The sequence below is a fragment of the Symsagittifera roscoffensis genome, chromosome 6 (assembly GCF_963678635.1).
Source record: "Symsagittifera roscoffensis chromosome 6, txSymRosc1.1, whole genome shotgun sequence".
In the NCBI taxonomy this organism is placed as follows: domain Eukaryota; kingdom Metazoa; phylum Xenacoelomorpha; order Acoela; family Convolutidae; genus Symsagittifera; species Symsagittifera roscoffensis.
In genome coordinates this window covers 8,580,435-8,605,279 of record NC_087067.1, presented here as the reverse complement: position 1 = coordinate 8,605,279, position 24,845 = coordinate 8,580,435, and the positions used below count along the sequence as shown (strand labels likewise).

The 24,845-nt window shown below is 34.6% G+C and overlaps 1 protein-coding gene across 1 annotated transcript in view; it reads right to left on the bottom strand.

Moving 5' to 3' along the window:
* Positions 1-10,519, bottom strand: part of LOC134848512 (somatostatin receptor type 4-like) — a 70,361-nt gene extending 59,842 nt beyond the window's left edge. Inside the window, exon 1 of the mRNA XM_063866001.1 lies at positions 10,456-10,519. The gene's annotated coding sequence lies outside the window, so the exon portion shown is untranslated. The remainder of the gene's footprint in view (positions 1-10,455) is intronic.
* Between the last annotated feature and the right edge of the window lie 14,326 nt (positions 10,520-24,845).

Sequence of the window (24,845 nt, the reverse complement as noted above, 5' to 3'; positions counted from 1 at the left end):
CAAGTGAAAAAAAGTGATTTATTGATGTTCATTGCCGCATTAGCAAATTTTATCAATAATTATTGCTAATTTTGCTTATTTTTAGCGATGAAACAGCAATAAAAAACCTATCAAAATGAGAAGTTTTAGCAATGATTTTCTACAGAATCATTACTGAAATAGCTCTGAAAAATCGCAGGTTTATCTATGCAACAAACTCTGAATTATACATGAATCAGCGCTGGACAAAAGCGGTCACTGGGATACTACAGAAAAAGCGATAATTAATGGTGGGACTTCAACCCGGGAATTGTTTGTAGTGCTGAAATTACTTGAAAAAGTAAAAACTAAAAGCAAGCAATACAGTACAATACAGCCAAAAACAATAGAGCTAAACTTTTGTTTCTAACAAATCCACGGTGGATTTGCAAATCCGTAATCAAAAAGTATTTCGCTAAAACAGAATAGTTTTGAAACCAACAGAAAAACAGAGTAGTTTTTTAGCCATTTTCTAATATCCGGTTTACAAAATAGCACTTAACACTTCCTTTTTCGGTCTTTTTGATTATAAATTTTTGAGCCTCGCAGCCTCAAATCTTGAAAAAATTACCCACGAGGCATAGGACCAACATACGAGCTGTACAGCTTATCACGGCGAACCACTGTTGTGCCCCTGCTTAAGAACTGCATGCAATTTTTTTGGTTATTTTTCTGGGATGTGTAATGTTGGCTCACCCTCAAGCAACGAGCACGGTTTGAAAGGTTGCGTTGAGACAGTTTGAAATTTTAATTGGCTTAAGATTGATTGATTTATAAGAAATCCGGGGATTTTTTTGTCGCAACAAAATTGTGTATAGGCATTTGCTATTAGCCAAAATATTAGACTTTTCTTTTTGGGAACGTTGAGCTTAATGAACTTGAAAATTGTTGATGTCAAAAAAATAAGCGCATTCAAGCCTGGTGATTTTTGGAAATACAACAAATTCAGTTGAAAAAAATTTAAAACTATTTTTGTACGGTTATTTAGCCAATGGCCATATGAACAGGAACAAACAAAAAAAACGTGAAGTTGAATCAATTTGTAAATTTAGGCAATTGAAATCTCGGTGACGCAAAAAAAGCAAAGTTGCACACCTAATTGTGCGCTGCAAAAAGATTTAATTAAAAAAAATTGAAAAAAAAAAATCTTGAGTCCGAACAATGATCTCAAAAAATGCTCACGTAGTTTCAGTGTTTGTGCAGTAATTTACAATTCTTTCTGAAAAGTCCCAATTTTGGCCATTTTTGAGACATTTTAGACTTAAAGCTAAACTTTATAATAACAGTTTTCCTTTTTTGTTAACGTATTCTCGACAGACGATTCGTAAAAAACGTCATTATTGCTTGTTTTAACCGTATTTGTTTGAAAAATTGAATGTATATTTTTTGATGCGTGATTTTTATTCTAAAAAGAAACCTGTAGATTCTACCTGTTAAAATGTGTATATCCAGCCCGTATTTGTAATTTGCGACTCGTAGTCTTAAATTTCGGTTTTTCTTAGAGTCCTAGAGCATCATGATTTCCTGTGCAATTAAGTATCACTGCTAGAAAAAAACTTGAAGTTACCAGTTTTTGCTTTATATTGTTTAAAAAATCTCGGAATGCGAATTTTTGTTCTTTTTCTATCTGAAAATCAACGGCCAATTGCCAAATAATTTAGCTTGTTTGCTTTCATAAAATGCTCCCTTTTCTCCGTTAGCTGTTAAGACAATATTTAAGACCTCCCTCCCCATCATTTTTACAGCTGTTAAGTGCCCGCCTTCCAAAAAGATAAAAAGATCCCCAGGTTAACAGAAAAAAAACGGTGGAATCTTTCCTTAAGAAAAATTAACTTCTAGTTTTTTTTCGTTCTCACATAGACTCTTTAGTGGATGAGTACGTGGAAGTATTTGAACTTAGACAAAAAACTCAAAAAGCTCAATTTTTTGAGAGGCGGATAATTATTGTCTGCGGAATTCACCGCCAAATTTTTACTCAATAAAAACTCAAAGGCGTGATGAGTAGTGTCTCAACTGAGATATGAATGTCCGAAATACTAGAGGGTTAGTTGTCCCAACTGTTGATCTAATTGTCCTAGATGCTAAGGGGATTGGGGTAATAAGCGAACAAAAACTTTTGAAAAAATAATTATTTATGATGACGGGAAGGATTTTACAGATGTTCTAATGCCCGGAATAAAAAGTCTTAAGCGGACAAATAAATTATAGAATGAAAACCTGTATAGAATTTAAAAATTACCAAAGATTTTATCATGCCTTTGTGTGTTTGTGGAACTCACTGACACATTCTGAAATCCAATAACAAAATCTGGATTTCAGCTAAAAAAATAGCACAATGGATCAAGAATCCTCGAACAAACGTCGGAATCCAGCAAATCTTAATAGAATTCGCTACAATTGAAGAACACGTTTGTCCATGGAATCCAAAACAAGCATGGCTGTGTTTTTTTTCTAAATTCAACATTGTCGCTGGATTCCAGATATTTTCTCGCTAGCCAAAACCTGCCTACCCGGGTTGCCCATCAAATTTGAAAAAAAACCAACAAACGAACAAAAAGTTTTAACGCAATATCTTAATATTGAAACTTTTCATTACTTTAAGAGTGTTGAGATATCTGATAAAAAAAATTTCAATAAATTACCAACAAAAAAGAAAACGAAAAAAAAAAATCATTTTTTTTTGAAACCTGTCCTCTAAGCAAAACGAAGGGACAATTAACAATTAAAATAAAAACACGCATGCCCGTTTTGCTGAAGCTACCTAATGTAATCATTTGATTGACAGAAATGGAAAAAAATAAATTGTAATTACTTGAATATATAATTACTTGAATATATACTTCAGTTTCGAAAATATATAATTTTCTTCAGAGTTTCTACTTTTCATCTTCACTAGTGTCAAGGTGTGTTGTGTTGCAACTTTGCCAAGCAGGCCAAGATGTGAGCATTTTTCGTTTATTATTCAACAATAGTGTGAGAAGTACAGAAAAACTTTGCTGAAAAGGTAGACAAATTACGTGAAACCCAAACCGGTACAGAATCTACCGAGTGTGGCGTCATAATGGAGTTGAAATAGCGGAAGGCAGAACGATTGCGATCGCTGACTAACAACTATAGGATTGCGATACATAATCTAAGATCGACTTGCCCTGCTGTACGATCCAAGTTCTGGATCCAGCCAAAAAATTTATAAGGCAGCTACTTTAGTTTATAGATATTAAATGTAAAAATTCCCACCAAAACTCAGAGTTGAAATGGTAAAATTTTTACACAATAAAAAGGAGACAATTAATTTTTAAATAATTTTCACAAAAAAGTGAAAGATATGAGAGGTTTCAACCTTATTTACACACTTTCCTGTAAGGTTAATTAGGAAAGTGACAGTTTGCGTAAGACGAGCAATGTCTTTTTTAAGGCGTTCAGGCAATTCGGTTACAGACAATTCAGCCAATTTCAAATTCAGACAATTTAGTAAAAATGAGTGAGACAATTCGGCCAAAGACAATTCAGACAATTTTAAAGTTTTAAAACATGCGCGCAAAAACTTTTCAGATGCGGCAAAACATCAAAGCTTTCATTAGACGACTTATAATTAATTCCTTTCAAATGCACATAAAACAAATAAAATTAACTGAAAAAAAGTACCTAAACATAACAAAACTTTATACAACTCATTGTGTTTCCAATTTTAGAATAGTACCTAAGCAAAAATCGAACTCCACAAAAAACTGCAAAATATTTGAAAGTTAACCAATTTACGCGAAATTAGACCCGAGATTGGGAATTTTACAGGCGGTCAAAAAGGATATCAGTTAAAGTGTTGACAACCCCTACCACGTACTGGCCAAACAGTTACGCTGATTTTCTTATCATGGCTTAGGCGGGGGAGGGTGCAACCGCCTATTAGGTAATTTGGGTATTTGGTTGAAACTAATTAGAAACTTAAACTTCAAAAGATAAACTAATTGCGATTAAAATATTGTCCAACCAGAAACCAGTACCGCGTTTAACGCCTACTTTTGCAATTAGATTGTCCAATTACACAATTAACATTGGTTAATCTTCATTAGTAACAAGCTTGAACAACTGATTGATTAGTATCTGAATCATTCTAAATCTTTCAAATCTTTTTTATAAACTGTCTTCAACGCCCAAATTGACCTACCTCTTTACGCAGCGCATACAATACCGAGTTACTCAACATCTCTTCGGAGTATAAACCGAATCAGGCAGCAAGCCTTAGAAACAATGCCAAAACCAAAAAAACCTTGAAAGTGTCTACGAAATTCCTGAACCTCTCAAACTCACACACAGCGGTGATACATGCCTGTTTTTTGATTCTGGTAAGTCGGATTGTCGAATTTTAGTTTTTGCAACATTACCAGTGCTTGATTTTCTTTCTCAGTCAGAAATCTGTCATTACAATGGAACGTTTTCTCTGGCACCAGATGTCTTTTATCAAGTTTGTACCATTCATGGTCTAATCGAAAACGCAGTTATACACTTGGTGCATGCTCTGCTGCCCAACAAGACTCAAGACACATATGAAAAAGTTTTTGGTGGCTTAGAACAGTTTGGAAAAAAGTAGTCATTGATTTTGAAGCCGTTGTTCGCAACGCCATAAGGAAAATGCAGCCTGATACAGAAATTCAATTCTGTTTCTTCCATCTAGGCCAGGCAGTATGGCGCAAGGTACAAAAACTTGGATTTACGCGAAAGTACATAGACGATGATGAGTTTCGACTGAATTTCAGAAAATCGATTTGCTTGGCATTCGTTCTCGTTGACGACGTTGTTTTCGCTTTTGAGGCTCTCCGAAAAGAGAATCCCTCAGAGGAATTTCAGAGTCTATCGGAATATTTTGAAGACACCTATGTTTGTGCCTGTCGAGGGAATAGCAGCGTCAAATCCAAGTTTGACATTGCCGATTGGAACGGTTTCAATCGGGTGCTCAATGGTGAACCTCATTTGAACAATGCATTCGAGACATGGAGTGGCAGCTTCAAAAAATTCTTGTCGACAAAGCACCCCGCCCTTCCCAAGCTGATCACACATTTCAAAGATGAGCAAAAAAAATGCCAAAATAAATGTAGAGAGACTGATGTCCGGTGATATTTTTAGAAAACCGAGGCCCAAGTATTCACTCGCCAGTGAGAAACTTGTTCAAAACGCAATAAACTACAATCGAGATCATATACAGAAGTATTTAAAACTTTGTACCTTCAATGTACATATATCTTAAAACCTTATGCATACCAAGATTGTTTTGATCTTTGAAATTTGTTATTTGATGTTTCACATTTCTTTGTTAAAGTGTTGAAAGCCTTCTGACTCTAATCAAATAAAAAAATTTTTAAAATTTCCTTTTATCTGGTTTCTTTAATCTAAATAGACCGAATTGTCTTCGGCTGATTTGTCTGAAATTTTTTGTCTCAATTGTCTGTATTTTAAATCGGCTGAATTCTTTTTGGCTGAATTGTCTCTGCGCCAGACATTATCGTGTTCAGATAATTCGTGTTCAGACAATGGTGTTCAGACAATTCGGTCACAGACAATTCAGCCAATTTCAAATTCAACAATTCAGTCAAAATGAGTGAGACAAATCAGCCAAAGACAATTCAGACAAATTTAAAGTCTTAAAACCTGCGCCCAAAATTTTTTCACATGCGGCAAAACATCAAAGCTTTCATAAGACGACTTATAATTAATTCCTTTCAAATGCCCATAAAACAAATAAAATTAACTGAAACAAATTTCCCTAAACATAACAAAACTTTATGCAACTCATTATGTTTCCAATTTAAGAATAGTACCTAACCAAAAATTGAACTCTACAAAAAACTGCACAATACTTAAAAGTTAACCAATTTACGCGAAATTAGACCCGAGATTGGGAGTTTTCCAGGCGGTCAAAAAGGATATCAGTTAAAGGGTTGACCACCCCTACCACGTACTGGCCACACAGATACGCTGATATTCTAATCATGCCTTAGGCGTGGGAGGGTGCAACCGCCCATTAGGTAATTTGGGTAGTTGATTAAAATTAATTAGAAACTTAAATTTTTTTTAAAAGATAAACTAATTGCGATTAAAATACTGTCCAACCAGAAACCAATACCGCGTTGAACGCCTACTTTTTGCAGTTAGATTGTCCATTTACACAATTAACATTGATTAATCTTCATTAGTAACTAGCTTGAACAACTGATTGATTAGTATCTGAATCATTCTAAATCTTTCACTTTGAGCAAAAGTTGACGTAAAATGGAATTGGTAACGTCTGAACGCGGAAAAAAGCATCTTTGTCTTGAGGTTTATAGATACCAAGAAGAAAAAACCAACTTAAGAACGGTCTAACTAAATGTCAATGTTTATTTGGAAGTTGCAGAGCAGTGGGTTCTTTGGACGAACAGCAAGAATTCACCTTAAAAACCAAACATGCTCATTTACCGAGCCCCTCAAAAATTCACGCTAAAAAATTTGCTATAAAAAAATTTATACCATTCGTGGTGTAATCGAAAACGCAGTTATAACCGTGGTTTATGCTCTGCTGCCCATCAAGACTCAAGACACATATGAAAAACTTTTTGGGTGCTGAGAGCAATTTGGAAAAAAAGTAGTCATTGATTTTGAAGCCCCTGTTCGCAACGCCATAAGGCAAAAGCAGCCTGATACAGAAATTCAATTCTGTTTCTTCCATCTAGGCCAGGCAGTATGGAGCAATGTACAAAATTTTAGATTTACGCGAAAGTACACAGACGACGATGAATTTCGTCTGAATGTCAAAAAAATGATTTGCTCGGCATTCGTTCCCGTTGACGACGTTATTTTCGCTTTTGAGGCTCTCCGAAGAGAATCCCTCAGAGGAGTTATAAAGTCTATCGGAATATTTTGAAGACACCTATATTGGTGCCTCTCGAGGGAATAGATGCGTCAAACCAAAGTTTGACATTGCAGATTGGAACGGTTTCAATCGGGTGCTCAATGGTGAACCTCATTTGAACAATGCATTCGAGACATGGAGTGGCAGCTTCAAAAAATTCATGTCGACAAAGCACCCCGCCCTCCCCAAGCTGATCACACATTTCAAAGATGAGCAAAAAAAATGCCAAAATAAATGTAGAGAGACTGATATCCGGTATTCACTCGCCAATGAGAAACTTGTTCAAAACGCAATAAACTACAATCGAGATCATATACAGAAGTATTTAAAACTTTGTACCTTCAATGTACATATATCTTAAAACCTTATGCATACCGAGATTGTTTTGATCTTTGAAATTTGTTATTTGATGTTTCACATTTCTTTGTTAAAGTGTTGAAAGCCTTCTGACTCTAATCAAATAAAATTTTTTTTAAAATTTCCTTTTATCTGGTTTCTTTAATCTAAATAGGCCGAATTATCTTTGGCTGATTTGTCTGAAATTTTTTGGCTGAATTGTCTGTATTTTAAATCGGCTGAATTGTCTGTGGCTGAATTGTCTGTGGCTGAATTGTCTCTGCGCCGTCAAAAAAGCAGCTGAAATAATTGTTAATATTTGTTAATTCTATTTCGATGTGATATCTTAAATCTTAATTGATATTTTGACCAAAAACTTGAAAATGATTTTAACAAGGGTGGGTTGGCAGTGGCGTGCACAGAAATTTTTCTGGGGAGGGGCGGTTTTTCTATAAAAAATAAAAACTTGTCGACTTTTTTTAAGTCGATCAATTTGATTTTCCGAGCTCGCCTGAAACACTATAATAAACCTGTTTTGTCGAAAAATTTCTGTGCCGCATGCAAAATTTGGAAAATAGGCTAAAATGACGTTTTGGAAAATTGCGTTTTTCCGGTACGCGCTCCCCCCTCAAGTTTAGTTGTATTGGCTCAAAGGCGCCTTTAAACAATGTTTGACGTTGGCCTGCCGAAAATGGATCTCGTAAAAATCGTAAAATTAAAATTATACCAAAGGGGGACCTTTTGGAAAAGTTTGGCAACCAAAATTGACTGGGGGGCAGTCGCCAAAAATATAACACCACCCCCCCCCCCATCGGCACGCTCCTGTAGGTTGGAAGGGGCAACAAAAATTGGAAAGGACTGGAAGTTGGTAAGGGGATTGCGAAACATAAAGGGAGAGCTTTGTGCATGTATCTGTTGATGTTGGATTAATCAAAGAAAAAAATCTTTAGTCTGATTCGATGAATAGAAACTAGCTGACCAGTTTAATTTTTTTTGTTTTCAAATATGATTTCTGAGAAAATTGTGGGCTGATTGTTTCACTAATAGGCCGACCTTTTCCTTTCGTCTCCATTTTTGAAGTCAACTGTTAGTTTTAAATGCCACTGATGTGAAGACGCCGACTTAAGTTTTAAAATCTAAAATGACCATAGTGCCCTCAAACTTAGATCATATCATATCCGCAATTTCCTTCCTAATTAGCAAAATATGACAAAAAATGTATTTGTAAATGGGCTATATGGTACTAAATATAGTGTCAAAACTATCAAAACGCCAAAGAACAAATAATGACCATTATTTTTGTTACAATAAGTCGCATGAAAGCTAAATATCAATCCTTCAAGTCAGGATAATTGGTCTTTCCTTTTCCCATAAGAGCCCCCTTCCCCAGTCTGTGAACAAAAAAATAAGGGCCAGTATTTGTGGCTAAAATGGTAGTTTTGTGAGTCCTTAGCTTACAGTGGCCACCGGCAAAAAAGTTTGGGCTCTTTTTCCGTTTCCACCCCACCTCACACAAGCACTAATTTTATGGTCTAACGAGTAGTTTTACAAGGTTGATTATTAAAACCAAATATGTTTGTCATAGCCTAATCAGCATTTCAATTTTGATGACAATCGGAGAAGGTGAACAGCAATTTTAAATTTAAAAAATTGAAGGTGGGGGGTAGGAAGGAAAAAGAGCCGAAGTTTGATGGATAACAATCGGTTATAATGGTTTTTTGTCATTAAAATTGTTTCCGGATGTAAGACTTAGACCATGAAATCAATTATACTGTCTCGTGTTACTTTCTTTAACGGATTAACTTTGAAAACTAAAGTTTTATTTAAAAAATCAATTATTGTTACGACCATTGAAAATGGGGAGAAACTTTGTGTTCGGGTGTTTTAGTTTTTTTTCCAACTTCTTTTTCTACTCCACGGAAAACCAGGTATCACACGTGATCATCGGAGAAGGCCGATTGATATATCACAATAAGGCCCTTTTAGTCGTGATTCGATCGAAATTGTAAGTTTGGAAGAAAAAAATTTGGAAGAAATTGTAAGTTTGAAAATTGGATTTTTCAGTCTAAGTTCGAGCGAATAAAATGTTTAAGTGGCTTTCTATAGAAGAAAGATTAACCTATCCAAGCCCTTAAAAGGTAAACTTGTTCTGGTTACTTTCGTTTCTGAAATTTTTGAGCACCATTTTGGGATTAAAAATATCAAACAAAAACTCAAAAAAAAATTTTGAAAACAATTTTTGCAACTTTTTTTGTTTATCCAATCAGTTTTTGGCTAAAATTGCTGTCCACCTTCTCAATTTTACGACGAGTATCAAATAGTTTTAAATTATAGGCTTTCGTCCATTCTTTTTATCAAACCATGCACAAAAAGACGACAATCAGTTGCATTTGAGGCCAAACTGTGTATTTTGTGAATTGTAAGTGGATTCCGCAAGAAGTTTGCTCCCTTTCTTCTTCTATTGATCTTTTTTTCTCTTTGATTGATCCGGCAAAATTTTAACATTATAAAAGACTTGTCTCTGGATTCCAGGAACATACAGAAACAAAATTGTGCGTCTAACCAGTGCACAGTTTGGCCTCGTAATGTGAAAAAAACCATTTAAATGAAAAAAGTTGGAATGTTCTGTGGTATCCTTGTTGATTATTGTCTATGTTTATTTTCATCAAAAGGATTGTGATTTGAACAAAAAACCTTCTATATATATATATATATATATAACATCCAGTAGCGGATTTAGGGGGGGGGATTCGACCCCCAGCCTACCCAAAGGGTCCCCCCTTTTTACTATTTCGAGATATCCATTTTTGGCTGGCTGACCTTAAAATTTTTCTAAAGGCGCCTTCGTGCCAATCTATACTAATTTTGAGGGGGAAGCGCGTGCCGAAAAAACGCAATTTTTTGGTCAAAGTTTTCCAAAAAGTACCTAAAATGGCCTTTTTTGGACTTTTTTTTTTAATTGCCTCCGGCGCAGAAAATTTGGTCAAATTTGGGTCTTTATAGTGGTTTCGGAGAGCTCACAAAATCAATTTGTTCGACCTAAAAGAAAAAAAGGACAAACTTTTCATCTTTTTTTGAAAATCCGCCCCCTTTCGAGAAATTCCTAGATCCATTGATTCCAGATATATGTTTTCATCGATATCGATTGTTTGCATAGCGCCGAGTTTTCGATTATGTATTGCAAAAAAAATGCCAAAAAGTTGAAAATAATTGCTTACCTGAGAAAGAGAGAGAGAGAGAGTGTCTTGTGTCTTTGTAGAAAAAACATCTATAGAAGGTAAATGAAAAAAAAAATTCATCAAACAAAACACATGGAATATTGTCTCTATTAATCATTTAATTGCCAGTATTGCAGGCAAACAGTATCCTGGCGGCTCGTTTCTGATAAAAACAAGCGGAAACGCAAACTGTGACCACCAGAAGGCTGAATTGTCACGTTACACTACATTAAAATGAAGCATTAAAATAGCCCAGCTTCCGATAGATTTGAAATTTACCACCTTTCACGCATTTTTCGGAGCGTATATGTCTAAAATTTTACTAACCTCTCCGGAAATTAAGCAGATAGGGTAATTTCATTTGGAGTTTTAATGACGATATCAGTTCTCAAAACTGAAAAGGGCTATTTATGAATAGGTTTAGCTTAAGCAGGAGAAAAATTAACCTCCGCCGCTGTTGGTCTGATAACCTATTTAACTATATTCAAAATAGGTTCAATAATATTTCTAAATTAAGGGAGGGATTTTTTCAGCGAATATCAAGCAAAAAAATCAGCTAATTTATTTAGATTAGTAAGTTTTCCGAACCCACCTGTGTTTTTATACTTAATCAGACTTTATCCGAGTTACTAATTAAAAAATCTAATTATTTTCAGATAACCCTGTTATCAGATAACCCATTCTAATTATTGAATGACCTTCGAGATAATTAACTATTCGTTAGGGGCTGTGAATTTTTCCGCGACGAGTTTTAAAATTAAATATGCTATTATAGTAAAAAAATTTCTGTTTTTTGATGAGATGGTCTACAAGCATGTGGTATTACATGTTTTTGAATTTTGGCTTTTTGGGGGCAAAATTTGGGCTAAAATTTCTTCGCCGGTCTAACAGAAGCTTGCTAGTGGTATTTGCTAGATTGTTATAAATTAGGCTTCTATTCTCGCACTCTTGATCCCCCACCCGCCACAAGAGTAATTTCTTTCGAAATTTTGCTCAATTACAGTTTCTTACTTTTGTAGTACAAGTCAACATTGGTAAAAAAAAAGTTACTTTTGTCACCATCGGATTTAGGGGGGGGGAGGCAGGGGGTGGACGTTTTTCTTTCCCCGGCCCTTAGGGATTCGGCCTCCCACCGACCAAAAGGGTCTGCCTTTGTACTGTTTTGAGATATCCATTTTTGGCCGACTGACCCTAAAATTTTTCTAAGGGCGCCTTCGGCGCCAAAATATACTAATTTTGAGAGGGGAGTGCGCATGTTGTTGTTTTTTGGCCTGTTGTTTTCAAAAAATTGCCTGCTAAGCAGAAAATTTTGTCAAAATTGGGTCTTTATAATGATTTGGGAGAACTCAAAAAATCAATTTGGTCAGCCTAAAAAAGTCGACAAAATATTCATTGTTTTAAAAATCCGCCCCTCCCTTCGAGATAATCCTAGATCCGCCCCTGTCTCATGTACGGATACTTGTTCAATGTTAGTTTACCGTTGTGATGCTATTGATGAGAGCAAATTCTTCTGCATTCAAGTTTTTTTTTTACTTTGCAAAAACATTATAAGTGAAAGAACTGAACAAAACAATAGGTTTCTGAGAACTAGAAAAACACACATACACACACTACCACCTACACACATAGAAAGAGTAATTTTGTAAAAGTTTGCTATATCTGTTTGGTTTTGATTTAACTGTTGTGATAAGTTTATTGAATAAATTCAGGGACGAGCCTTTGGCCTAGCTGTTTGAAATTGAGTCTACAGTAGTGTTTCGCTTGGATAGTTTGTCGCTTCAAACAGTTTTTTGCGAGTACAATACAAAAACAGGATTCTCTGGAGAAGAAATATATTCGTGAATTAAGAGAAGGGTTAGAGACAAGTTCCTTGAAAACAATTCTTTCCAAACTTTTTTAAAACTCGAAACAAAATAACATAGCTCTCCACAAAAAAAAACTGCTCGTATCAGGGCGAAGCCCTGAATGTTCCGACTGCCTTTTAAGATTTTATGGAGAAGTAATAACATTAAAAAATTAAATGTAATAAAAAAAGTGAAATTTTTTTTCAATTTGAATATTTTTATGAAAATCATCCCCACACACGCCATATAAAGTACAAACAAATAAATTTAGCTCCTAGTAACAAATCAAACATGGCAAATACGCTTCTTTCAACCAATTTGGAACAATTTTTAAGACGAATTAACTCTCCACTTACGCGTTAATCGCGCGAAATATATCGCGCGTTAATTGTCCCAAATTGGCCAAAATGGCAATCTTTAAGACCCCATAACTTCACAAAAAACGATCACAGGTGAAATATCTTTTCAAATTTGAGCTCAGGACAACAATACCTTTTGAATGATATTAAAAAAATTCCGTCAAAAATGGCTAGTTAAAAAGTCGAAATTTGTCTGAAGAAAAAAAAATCCAACCCGAGCACAAATATTCCGTTACTTTTGTATCGAAAGTCGGAACAATAATTATCTCGCCACCGAACAAGGTGGTTGATCAAGAGCAACAAATGATTGATCAGGAACGTTACACTTCCGACAAAATAATTGTTTTGAACTTGTGAACCTTGATACGATCTATGATTTTTCACAGATACTGTGCTTTATTCATCAAAAATTTCAGAAATTGCTTATCATACATTTTCATTCAATTCCATAAATTAAAAAAGAAAAGATTTTTTTCATGGTGATGTTTGATAAGGATTTTGCTACTCTATAGAATTGCATGAGGAGCATTTTTTTCCTTGCAACTTTTTTTGTGTTTTGCTTCCTAATGGTTTTCGCCCAAACACAAATACCAAAATTTTTCGCAAATGAGAAAAACAACAGGTTAAACGGCATTGAATTGCAGATATAACTACGTATTGCTAAGCAACAGGTTAAACGGCATTGAATTGCAGATATAACTACGTTTTGCTAAATGCCAAGTCAGATGAAAATTGCATTTCACTCAAAATTATAACAAAAAAGGGCAACTCATTGTTATGTCATGGCCTCTGTTTCGAACAACTCCGACGTCGAAAATTGTGGCCTGTTTTTGGTCAAATTTAGTTCAGGTTTTATCATCAAAAACTGAAAAGTACAAATTCTGCTACACTCTTTTTTGTTCGTAAAACTGGTGGACGGCAAAAATGAGAACTGAAATATTTTTTTCCTAGATTTGAAGTTTTTGCATGAAAAAAATGCTTATCATACATTTTTATAAAAAGAAATTTTCTGATAAGCTTGCTTTTGTAAAGCCCTCGCATGGAATTGTATGATAAACTTTTTTGCATGGAATTGTACGAACAGCATTTTTGTTCTATGAGGATCAATCCGGGACTGATACAAATACGTGACTTGTTTATAGCTCAGCATTGTTTGTTGCTACGGGGTATATTTTAATACACAAATGGTTTAAATTTAGATTTTTGTCCAAAGATAGCATGTTCATTCAATACATGGGGTTATACGTCGTTTTTCGTTCCATTTTTTGCAGCGCTTGGCATCCATTTTCCGAAATTTTAGAATCATGCCGTCTCAAGTTTGCTTCTCGGGTTCTCGTGAAAATTATAAAACACCAAAAGTTTTTCCCGACATCTCATTTACTGATCTCTTGGGCCAACCTTCGATTGCTTAGCCAATTTTGGGGGCGTTCCAATTGATTTTTTTCCTACAAATACCTGGAATAATTTTATATGGGGAACTTTTCAAAACCTGTTAAGAAAGTGTTATATATAAGAGTAAATGATCAAAATATTTACACATGCAACACGTTTAATTGAAATGAAAACTGACAGATAAGCTGATTAATCTTTTTATTTCCGTTATGAGACTTTGATTACCAAGTTAGCGATATTAAAGTAGCTATTTCAAGGGGAGACGTTGGTAATGTTAAAGAGTCAAACTTAAAGCATTCTAGGAAACTAAAATTTTTGTGCACTTTAATTGGTTGCCCATGCATAATCGTTCGACAGTAATTTTTTTGATTAAGTTGTTCGAGATAAGCGTCTGTGGATAATGCGGCAGTAGAAAATTTAACTGATTTTTTTTATCCGATTCGTTTCAATCAGTGAACTTGAGTTACTTCTTGTCGGATATTAATATAGATGTGGTAGTTGTTAGCTCAATGTGAGAAAACCGTTTCAGTCGAAATCTATTGATTCGAGCTCGAAAACTTGTCACAAGAATGTTGTTCCCGAAATGCTAAATTTGAAAGTTTTGTTTTCATTTAAGCCAAAGTTTCCAAAAAGCTGAACTCAAAAGTCCTTGTTTCCTCTAAAGCAAAATTTAAAAAACTATCAACTCTGATGTAATGATGACTGTAACCAATGTTGAATAAAACTTTTTTTTGTCAGTTTTCAAATATGCAGAGTGTTTTTCTGTGGACTTTTTTATTTCTTTTGTTACTACCTAATTTAAAATAATAAATTAGCAACAAAGCGTAATTCTTTTTCTGTATAATTTTTCTTTTTTCTTATTCATCTTTCCAAGTTTAACAGTTTATGAAGGAAGATTTTATCAAAACTTCAAGAGAATTCTGGCTTAAGTAATTTGATTTTTATGCAAACCTTTTAAAAATCTCTAGGATCTTTGTTTTTTTTTCTTCGAATTTCGTTTTAATTTTTTTTAATTATCTTTGATATCCTTAGGAACTTGATGGCATCTTTGATTTTGAAAGTGGCAAAGTCTAATAGGTTCAGTACTAATAAAACATCAATGTTAATAGGTTCAATACCCAATTAACAATTTTTTCCTTAGCCGAGTTGCTGAAATTTTGGTTTTGTGCAAACGTAAACTCATAGGCTCATTACACTTGCAGAGTTTTTCTCAGGATGAGCGTGCTAATAAAAACTAATCAAGAACCTGGAACATCATGTTCAATTTATTTTTTGAAATTTTCATTTCAAGGATTTGCAAAAAATTACAAAAAACACATTTTTTTGATTTGATAGACTCTTAACCAAAACACCAGTTCAGGTACCTTGTTAGAGAGTTGTAACAACCAAACTTCCGCCCTGATACGAGTTGTCTTGTCTGATATAGTGCAGGCGTGATAAGAAAAAAAAATTTGCTATGTTTTTGTTAATTATGGAGCAAAGCCTTAACTCTACTAGCTAAAACAACATCTATCAATCATGCTTTAAGGAATTCATTGTTTTTCCGAGTTCCGTAGAAAGTACAGTATAGTGTGCTTGCGATGATTTTTGAGTCATTTTTTTTTTCTGTTTACCAGCGTTTTTGACAGAAACTTTTATACCATCTGAAACATATTGTTGTCTTGAGGTCAAAATTAAAAGTTGCGATTACTTTTCATAAAATTCCGGTGCTTTAGGAATTTCTGACTTAAGTGTTCGATAAATGCTTCAAACTGAACTGATGTCAAGATATTTTTTGTCACACCTCCGATGTAAATGAAGATAAAATGAATAAAAGAAGACTGTGGCTTTATTTTTGATATTTATGTAATTTATTGTACAATTAATATTAGATATTTGAATATCGAAGAAGATTTATACAGATAAATATCAAAGATCCGTTGTTTTTTTTCAAGCAGTTGATTTGCGTCCAAGTTGTTTCTCCAAAGATTTGGGCAAAATTTATAATCAAGAGTATTTATTTTGGCTTTCCAAGACTTAAAAGAAAATATAATATTGGAAGGTTTTCCAAAAAACAATTCTTGAAATCAAAACAGAAAAACTTGGAACCATGGTTACGCAAATTTATTTACGGATCAACACTCGAAAGTTTCGCGCAAATTGAGTCGAAAAATGAAAAAGGAAAGACTGATCACCCTGACTTTATAATTGAAGGCCGAAATATATCGCGCTATAATTGTCCCAAATTGGCCAAAATGGCAATCTTTAAACCCCCATAACTTCGCAAACAACAATCACAGGTGAAATATGTTTTCAAATTGGAGCTCAAAACACCAATGCTCTTTGAATGATGTTAAAAAATTCCGTCACAAATGGCTAGTTAAAAAGTCGAATTTTGTCTGAAGAAAAAAAAAACCACCCCGAGCACAAATAATCCGTTACTTTCGTATCGAAAGTCGGAACAATAATTATCTCGCCACCGAACAAGGTGGTTGAACAAGAGCAACGAATGACTGATCAGGAACTTTACACTTCCAACAAAATAATTGTTTTGAACTTGTGAACTTTGATACGATCAATCATATGATTTTTCACAGATACTGTGCTTTATTCATCAAAAAATTCAGAAATTGCTTATCATACAGTTTCCTTCAATTCCATAAAATAAAAAAGAAAACATTTTTTTATGGTGATGTTTCATAAGGATTTTGCTACACTATAGAATTGCATGAGGAGCATTTTTCTACTTGCAATTTTTTTGTGTTTTGCTTCCTAATGGTTTTCGCTCAAACACAAAAACCAAATTTTTTCCCAAATGAGAAAAACAACAGGTTAAACGGCATTGAATTTCAGATATAACTACGTATTGCTAAGCAACAGGTTAAACGGCATTGAATTGCAGATATAACTACGTTTTGCTAAATGCCAAGTCAGATGAAAGTTGCATTTCACTCAAAATTATAACAAAAAAGGGCAACTCATTGTTATGTCATGGCCTCTGTTTCGAACAACTCAGACGTTGAAAATTGTGGCCTGTTTTTTGGTCAAATTTAGTTCAAGTCTTATCATCAAAAACTGAAAAGTACAAATTCTGCTACACTCTTTTTTGTTCGTAAAACTGGTTGACGGCAAAAATGAGAACCGAATTATTTTTTTCCTAGATATGAAGTTTTTGCATGAAAAAAAAGCCTAACATACATTTTTATAAAAAGAAACTTTCTGATAAGCTTGCTTTTGTAAAACCCTCGCATCGAATTGTATGATAAATTTTTTTGCATGGAATTGTACGAACAGCATTTTTGTTCTATGAGGATCAATCCGGGACTGATACAAAATACGTGACTTGTTTATAGCTCAGCATTGTTTGTTGCTACGGTGTATATTTTAATACACAAATGATTTAAGTTTAGATTTTTGTCCAAAGATAGCATATTCATTCAATACATGAGGTTATACGTCGTTTTTCGTTCCATTTTTTGCAGCGCTTGGCATCCATTTTCCGAAATTTTAGAATCATGCCGTCTCAAGTTTTCTTCTCGGGTTCTCGTGAAAATTATAAAACACCAAAAGTTTTTCCCGACATCTCATTTACTGATCTCTTGGGCCAACCTTCGATTGCTTAGCCATATTTGGGGGCGTTCCAATTGATTTTTTTCCTACAAACACCTGGAATAATTTTATATGGGGAACTTTTCAAAACAAGGAGCAAAATCTATATTTTTGTACTTTATTTGGCGTGTGGGGGATGATTTTTATAAAAAGTTTCAAATTTTAAAAAAAAAATTTCATTTTGTTTTATTACATTTAATTTATTAATGTTATTACTGCTCCATAAACCTTAAAAGGCTGTCGGAACATTCAGGGCTTCGCCCTGATACGAGCAATCTTGTTCTTTTTCCTTATTCATGTTTCCAAGGTTAACAGTTTATGAAGGAAGACTTTATCAAAACTTCAAGAAAATTCTGGCTTAAGTAATTTGGTTTTTATGCAAACCTTTTAAAAATCTCTAGGATAAGGTTAAATATCTTTGTTTTTTTTTCTTCGAATTTCATTAAAATTTTTTGAATTATCTTTGATATCTTTAGGAACTTGACGCAACTTTGATTTTGAATATGGCAAAGTCTAATAGGTTCAGTACTAATAAAACATCAATGTTAATAGGTTCAATACCCAATTAACAATTTTTTCCCCTGCCGAGTTGCTGAAATTTTGGTTTTGTGCAAACGTAAACTCATAGGCTCATTACACTTGCAGAGTTTTTCTCAAGATGAGCGTGCTAATAAAAACTAATCAAGAACCTGGAACATCATGTTCACTTTATTTTTTGAAATTTTCATTTCAAGGATTTGCAAAAAATTACAAAAAACACATTTTTTTGATTTGATAGACTCTTAACCAAAACACCAGTTCAGGTACCTTGTTAGAGAGTTGTAACAACCAAACTTCCACCCTGATACGAGTTGTCTTGTCTGATATATCGCAGGCGTGATAAGAAAAAAAATTTGCTATGTTTTTGTTAATTATGGAGCAAAGCCTTAACTCTACTAGCTAAAACAACATCTATCAATCATGCTTTAAGGAATTCATTGTTTTTCCGAGTTCCGTAGAAAGTACAGTATAGTGTGCTTGCGATGATTTTTGAGTCATTTTTTTCTGTTTACCAGCGTTTTTGACAGAAACTTTTATACCATCTGAAACATATTGTTGTCTTGAGGTCAAAATTAAAAGTTGCGATTACTTTTCATAAAATTCCGGTGCTTTAGGATTTTCTGACTTAAGTGCTCGATAAATGCTCCAAACTGAACTGATGTCAAGATATTTTTTGTCACACCTCCGATGTAAATGAAGATAAAATGAATAAAAGAAGACTGTGGCTTTATTTTTGATATTTATGTAATTTATTGTACAATTAATATTAGATATTTGAATATCGAAGAAGATTTATACAGAGTAACATCAAAGATCCGTTGTTTTTTTCAAGCATTCGATTTGCGTCCAAGTTTTTTTTCCAAAGATTTGGGCAAACTCTATAATCAAGAGTATTTATTTTGGCTTTCTAAGACTTAAAAAAAATATGCTATTGGAATGTTTTCCAAAAAACAATTCTTGAAATCAAAACAGAAAAACTTGGTACCATGGTGAAAAAAATTTGTTTACGGATCAACACTCGAAAGTTTCGCGCAATTTGAGTCGAAAAATGAAAAAGAAAGACTGTTCACCCTGACTTTATAATTGAAGGCCGACTAGAATGTCGATGTCATAGATAGCTTGATTTAGTGTAAATTGAAGAGTTTACTGATTGGGGTAAAAAAACAATGCTGCGTATGCATAAAAACTTTTCATCAAACCAACTTTTTTTTAAATCAAACAACCTTCAATATTTTATCAAACAACAACAATTCATCTACCAGATATCAAGTATTGTTTTGGTTCCCAGGTTTGTCATGTATCTTTAAGTAGTGACCACTGAAAATGGGTTGAAACTTTGTTTTTGGGTGTGTTTTTGTTTGGCTTTTTTTTCCACGGAAAATCAGGTTCCACAAACAACCATCGCAGTGGTTCGAGTTCGAGTGATATATCTGATAAAGTTTTTCCTAGTGTCGAGAAAAACCAGTTTATTTTTTTGATTTTTAACCAAAAAAAGTTAAAAAGCAGGCACACATTTTTTGTCAACTGAATTAGTTAACACATTTAAGGATCAATTTTGTATATCGTATTGAAGTCCATTCAGCATTGATTCAAACGACATTTAAAAAACTTTCAAAAAACTGTTTCGCGTAAAACTGGGTCTGAATGTTTGTGATTTCGTTATTTTTTGAGCAATTGAAGCAAGCCAGAGGGCTGATTAGCGTCTTCTTGGTAACATAAAGTTTCGAATTTTAAAAACCTTCCAGAAAAAATCAAAAAATCTCGTTGAATTTCTAATAAATGATTTTTTGGTTTTTGCTCAATTAAACTGTTACTGTGACTGTCGAATTGTTTTAGATTTTGCCCGATCTTTTTTTTTTTCAAAAAACAAAATTAATTTTAAAAAAAAATCATATGTGTTTCTTTGCAGATTTTGGTCGGAACATTATGTGCTACAAGCATAGCAACCGGCCATCCTTGTTTATAGCTGTGATCTCTTGAGGAAACGGAAAAGAGTGGGCGGTTCAAACTGAACAAATAATTCATTATCTTCTGAATAAGACCATCTATCGTGGGAGGATTGGTCTTAATTGTTTTCAATTCAATTAACATAAAGAAGTCGCTCAGAATTTTGAATTGAATTTAAAAAGATGTCATTTGCGAACGTTTCTTTTCACGAAAGACAAGTTTGACGCTTCAATTGTTCACAATTTTCAATTAGGACTTCAAGACTAAAGTTTCTTAATCCGAAAGTTGAACTAGGATGATTAAACTAGGATGATCATGAAACTACAACCCAACTATGATCATGTTTTTTTGTCAGAATCTAACAAGATTTTTCTTGATTAATGGTAATCCGAGCCACTGACCGCCATTTGGTATGTTTTATAATAAGGTTCTGCATAATAAGGTTCTGCCACTTGTGAAATGCAGTGCCCTAATCAAAATTGGAAACGTTTGATACTTTGGGTCCGAAGAAAAGCCGTATACAAAGTGAAAGATATTAAAATTTATTGCGCTTACGCTAAAATACAATCAAATGAGAACAAAGATGTTTCAATTTTTAATTTACATTTCTGCCGCTAATATCTGGGTTTGATGAGCTGGGCATAGCTAGACCAACAAGGTCAACATAAATCAGGGTTATACAACCTGTAAATAAAAACACAGAGTCCAGTACACCAATATTTACTAAGTACAAAAAAACTTAAAATTTTTTGTGCTCGTATGGACACATGATATGACAGTTCCTCTCCTTTTTGTCAAAACTTAATAAACTGAAGAACACCTAGAGGCTGTTTTCAAAACGTGTTTTAAATAAATGTTCTCTAGTTTCGCTAATATTTGGGTTAACGGAGTGATTTTTTTTGCAGTAGGCAGCAAAAAATTGCCAAATTGTGATGATATAATTGATTGAGTTGGATTTTTGTTGTTCACGCATTCCGTTGTTGCTCGCCCATCCATTTTTCGTTTCATTTTTTATCTTATCTTTTTTTCGAGCGCCAGGCTTGCATTTTATTGTTCCAATTTTCGATACGAAAGTGACGGAATATTTTTGCTCGGGATGGGTTTTTTTTAGACAAATTTCGACTTTTTAACTGCATTTTTTGCTCGGCGCCATGGTTTTTTTAACAGTCATCGAGTACTGGCTTTCATTTTTGATCTTGTCATCCGATTTGTTAATGTCTTTTTGTTAATTTCTCGTGGTCTGAGTTGTTGTAATTGATGTCTCATCTCGAGTGGTGTTCTCTTCAAATTTTTTTTTGCCTGTGATCATTTGTTTTACATAATCCTATGAGCGTCTTCGGTTTTACTTTGAGTGCCATGTTTTTTAAAGTTTTAAGTACCTTTAAGTTTTTTTTTTGATGTTTTAAGTACCTCTTTGCTTATGATATATCTTCCCATGAGCTTTGTCTGCCATTGTGTAGTTTACAACTTTGGCTGCCTGAAAATTATCTATCGTAACTTGCGGATACGTTTTTTTGAATTGCTCGTTTGAAATATTTGATCCATTTCAAAAGAAGACTTAGTCAGAAATGGCTACTACTTTGTTTATCTTCCTCTCTGAACTCTGAGATTTCAGTACGAATTCTCTGGTTATTCTTGGAAACCAGATGTGGTTGGTTATCTACATCAATTTTTCCTACTTTCTATTTATGTTGCAAGATAGCATGGAATTGTTATCAAATAGATGTCATCCTAAACGACGTGTGCCTCGTACTCTACATACGCCATTGGGTTGATTTCAACATTGTCGATGATTTGATTGTGTTTGTTTGCTCGTTCTCTTCTTGGTTTTTGTTTTCTGTCATGTAGTTGGCTGAGGATTTTTAAATATTTTTCTCCGGTATTTCTCCGGGATTGATAGCAATTGACTTTTGTCAAAGTTGTATTCTTATTTGAAATGATTGCTATTTGGTATTTGCTCACAGTTTCCTCAGCAGCCTTTTTGAAAAAACTGTTTGCTATGTTATCTCAAATTTCATTTTTTTTGCTGGCGTTGTCTTGGCCCTTTTTGTTAGGTTTTTCTCTTGCGTAATAATTTTTTTTGTGTTGCACTAATTGATTCTTGTAATATGTTTTTTTTTCGAACTGTATAAAGTATTTCCGGTTCTTTTCGTAGCAATCTAAGCGGTATTTCGGCCAGGTTTGAGCTTAACTTCGATAGGTAGTTTCTCAAGCCCATGAAAGATTGCAGTTGCTTAAAATTTTTAATGGCTCTAGTTTTACTATTGCTTATATTTTCTTAATTGTTGGTTCGGTACCCGTTTTTCTATCACTGAAATCTATAGCCACTCTCCGGCTTTAAATCGGGATAAATAGAGTACTATGTTCGTGTTATCATTGATCTAGATTGTTTGGCGTTATCAAATGCATCTCTCATTTTCAAAGGTTCAACAAGGAAATTCCCTCTGAATTTATCAATGCGGACCTCTGCGTTGACGGTTACGTTTGTTTTTGTTGTCTAAAATATCTCTGAGCTCCTGATCCTAGAGATAGGAAAATGTTCTTTTTGTCTTTGCATTTACTGCAACCCACTAGAAGTTTCCGCGCAATAATCTTCTTCGATCCAATTTTTGATGGTCAATCTCACATTTTATTTTTCTTTCGTTATTTCTCAGCTCTCTGTCTTTTTTTTGAATGTTTGTTTCCGTTGCAATCATTGCGACTTCGCCAGTATGTATTGGCGCTGCTGCGAATAGATTCATTTCGAATACAGCTGCCCATTGTTCCCAATCTAGTGGGTAATCTAGAGTGTTTTTCTGCAACAAGGAATAATGCTTATCCAATTTTTCAGATCTGATGGCTGCTCCATGTCATTCAGTAGTGCCGTACTCCAAAGAACTGACGTATGCGAACATACAAAACTTTGTTTTGTGCTCAGATTACTATGTTAAACTCAACTGATAAGTATACCGTTTCCAATAGTCAATTCCAAATTTTGAAGCTATAGTAAGTTGATTTTACAACCTGTACATGTTGTCTTGAAGCCCGGTGCATCAATATATACATATAAGGTATAATTAATATATTACTAATAATTACTATGTTACTAATTAAAATAGGTATGAAGTATGGTATAACACCCCTATTACATCACTCATTTGAGGAGGGTGCGCGATTATAAAACTTTTTCGAGGGTGCGCGATTGTGCCGAAACATGGGCACTTTTTGAAAAACTCTGACAAAAAAAATGCGTTTTTTTGGCGCGCGCTCCCCCTCAAAGCTAGTAGAAAAATTTTAGGGTCGGTCGGTCAAAAATGGATTTCTTAAAAAGTACCAAAGGGGGACCCTTTGGGGGGGTCGGCAGGGGGTCGAATTCCTAAGGATCAGAGCAACTCTTGTTTTGACAGTGTTTGACCAAAACATTGTGCTTCATTAAAAAACTGTGCTCGACCGGGCTCGACCTCATTAGGATATCCTTCCATCACACTCGAAAGAAAACAAAACGTGCTCAACCGATCTTATCGTAAAATGTTTCGGCCTTGCTTGACAGAGAAATTGTGTTCAACCATGCTCGACCCAAGTACAGTGCTGATTTAAATTAACCGGACAAAACGCGTTAAACTTGAAATTTAAAACCCGTTTTTCTCAAATTGGGTTGAGTTTAGGAGAAAACTTATGAAGACAAAATTTGCTTAAAATTTTACCAGAATTAATATGGTGTAATTTGTACTTTACAATTGAGCTGAATTTATCCCAATTTTTAAACAGACGGATCGACGGCGCTTTCTCAGATGAAGCATCAACAACAAACGTAGATGCAGTCTCAAGGCATGTATCAATGTCACAGAGTGGGCCTTTTAATTGGATCTTTTTGATGACATCAGTGTTCGGCTTGAATGGCCAATCACATGTCCTCAATATACTAGGGCCTCTAACCCAGCTGCTATCCTTGAGGGCTTCCGAAGAAATCCCTCGTGTGCCGGCATCAGCTGGGTTATCACCACTGAGTACATGATTCCATTGATCAATGGTGGTGGACTCCAAGATTTCACCAGTGAGGTTTCCAACAAACACAGGAAGTTTGTTGCACGAGTTAAGCCACTGGAGAACGGTGGTAGAATCAGTCCACATGAATACATTGCTTACTTTGAAAGTAAGCGCTTTCAAAATCTCTTCTTTGAGTCGAGTCGCAAGCAGAGCAGCCTGAAGCTCTAACTTGGGAATGGAGAGCATCTTCATAGGCGCTACACGGGCTTTCCCAAATACAAAAGCTAACTCAGTCTTTTGCGATTTAGCAAGTCGGGCTCGGAGAAACGATACGGCGCAAAAAACGTCCTGCGAACTATCACCGAACGTGTGAAGTTCACAGCGGTCGAACGGTTTGGTAAAGTAGCTACGAGGTATCGTCAGAGTACTCAATAGTGGAAGTCCTGAGTGCCAATCTAGAAATTGTTGTTTAATTTCCTCTGGGAGATCATCATCCCACTTTTGACCACTGATTCTCCATATGTCTTTTAGTAAAAGGCGCGCTTTCACAGTATATGGAGCTACCAGTCCTATTGGATCAAAAACTGAGGAAACAAAACTCAACACGGTGCGTTGAGTAATTGCTTTATCTAGTGGTCGATCAACACCTCTACTTACTACTAGGGTATCTTTTACATGATCCCACCTGAGACCAAGAACATGCGACGATTGGTCTGGACTCTTACAAATATCCTTAACTGACGGGTTGGACTCA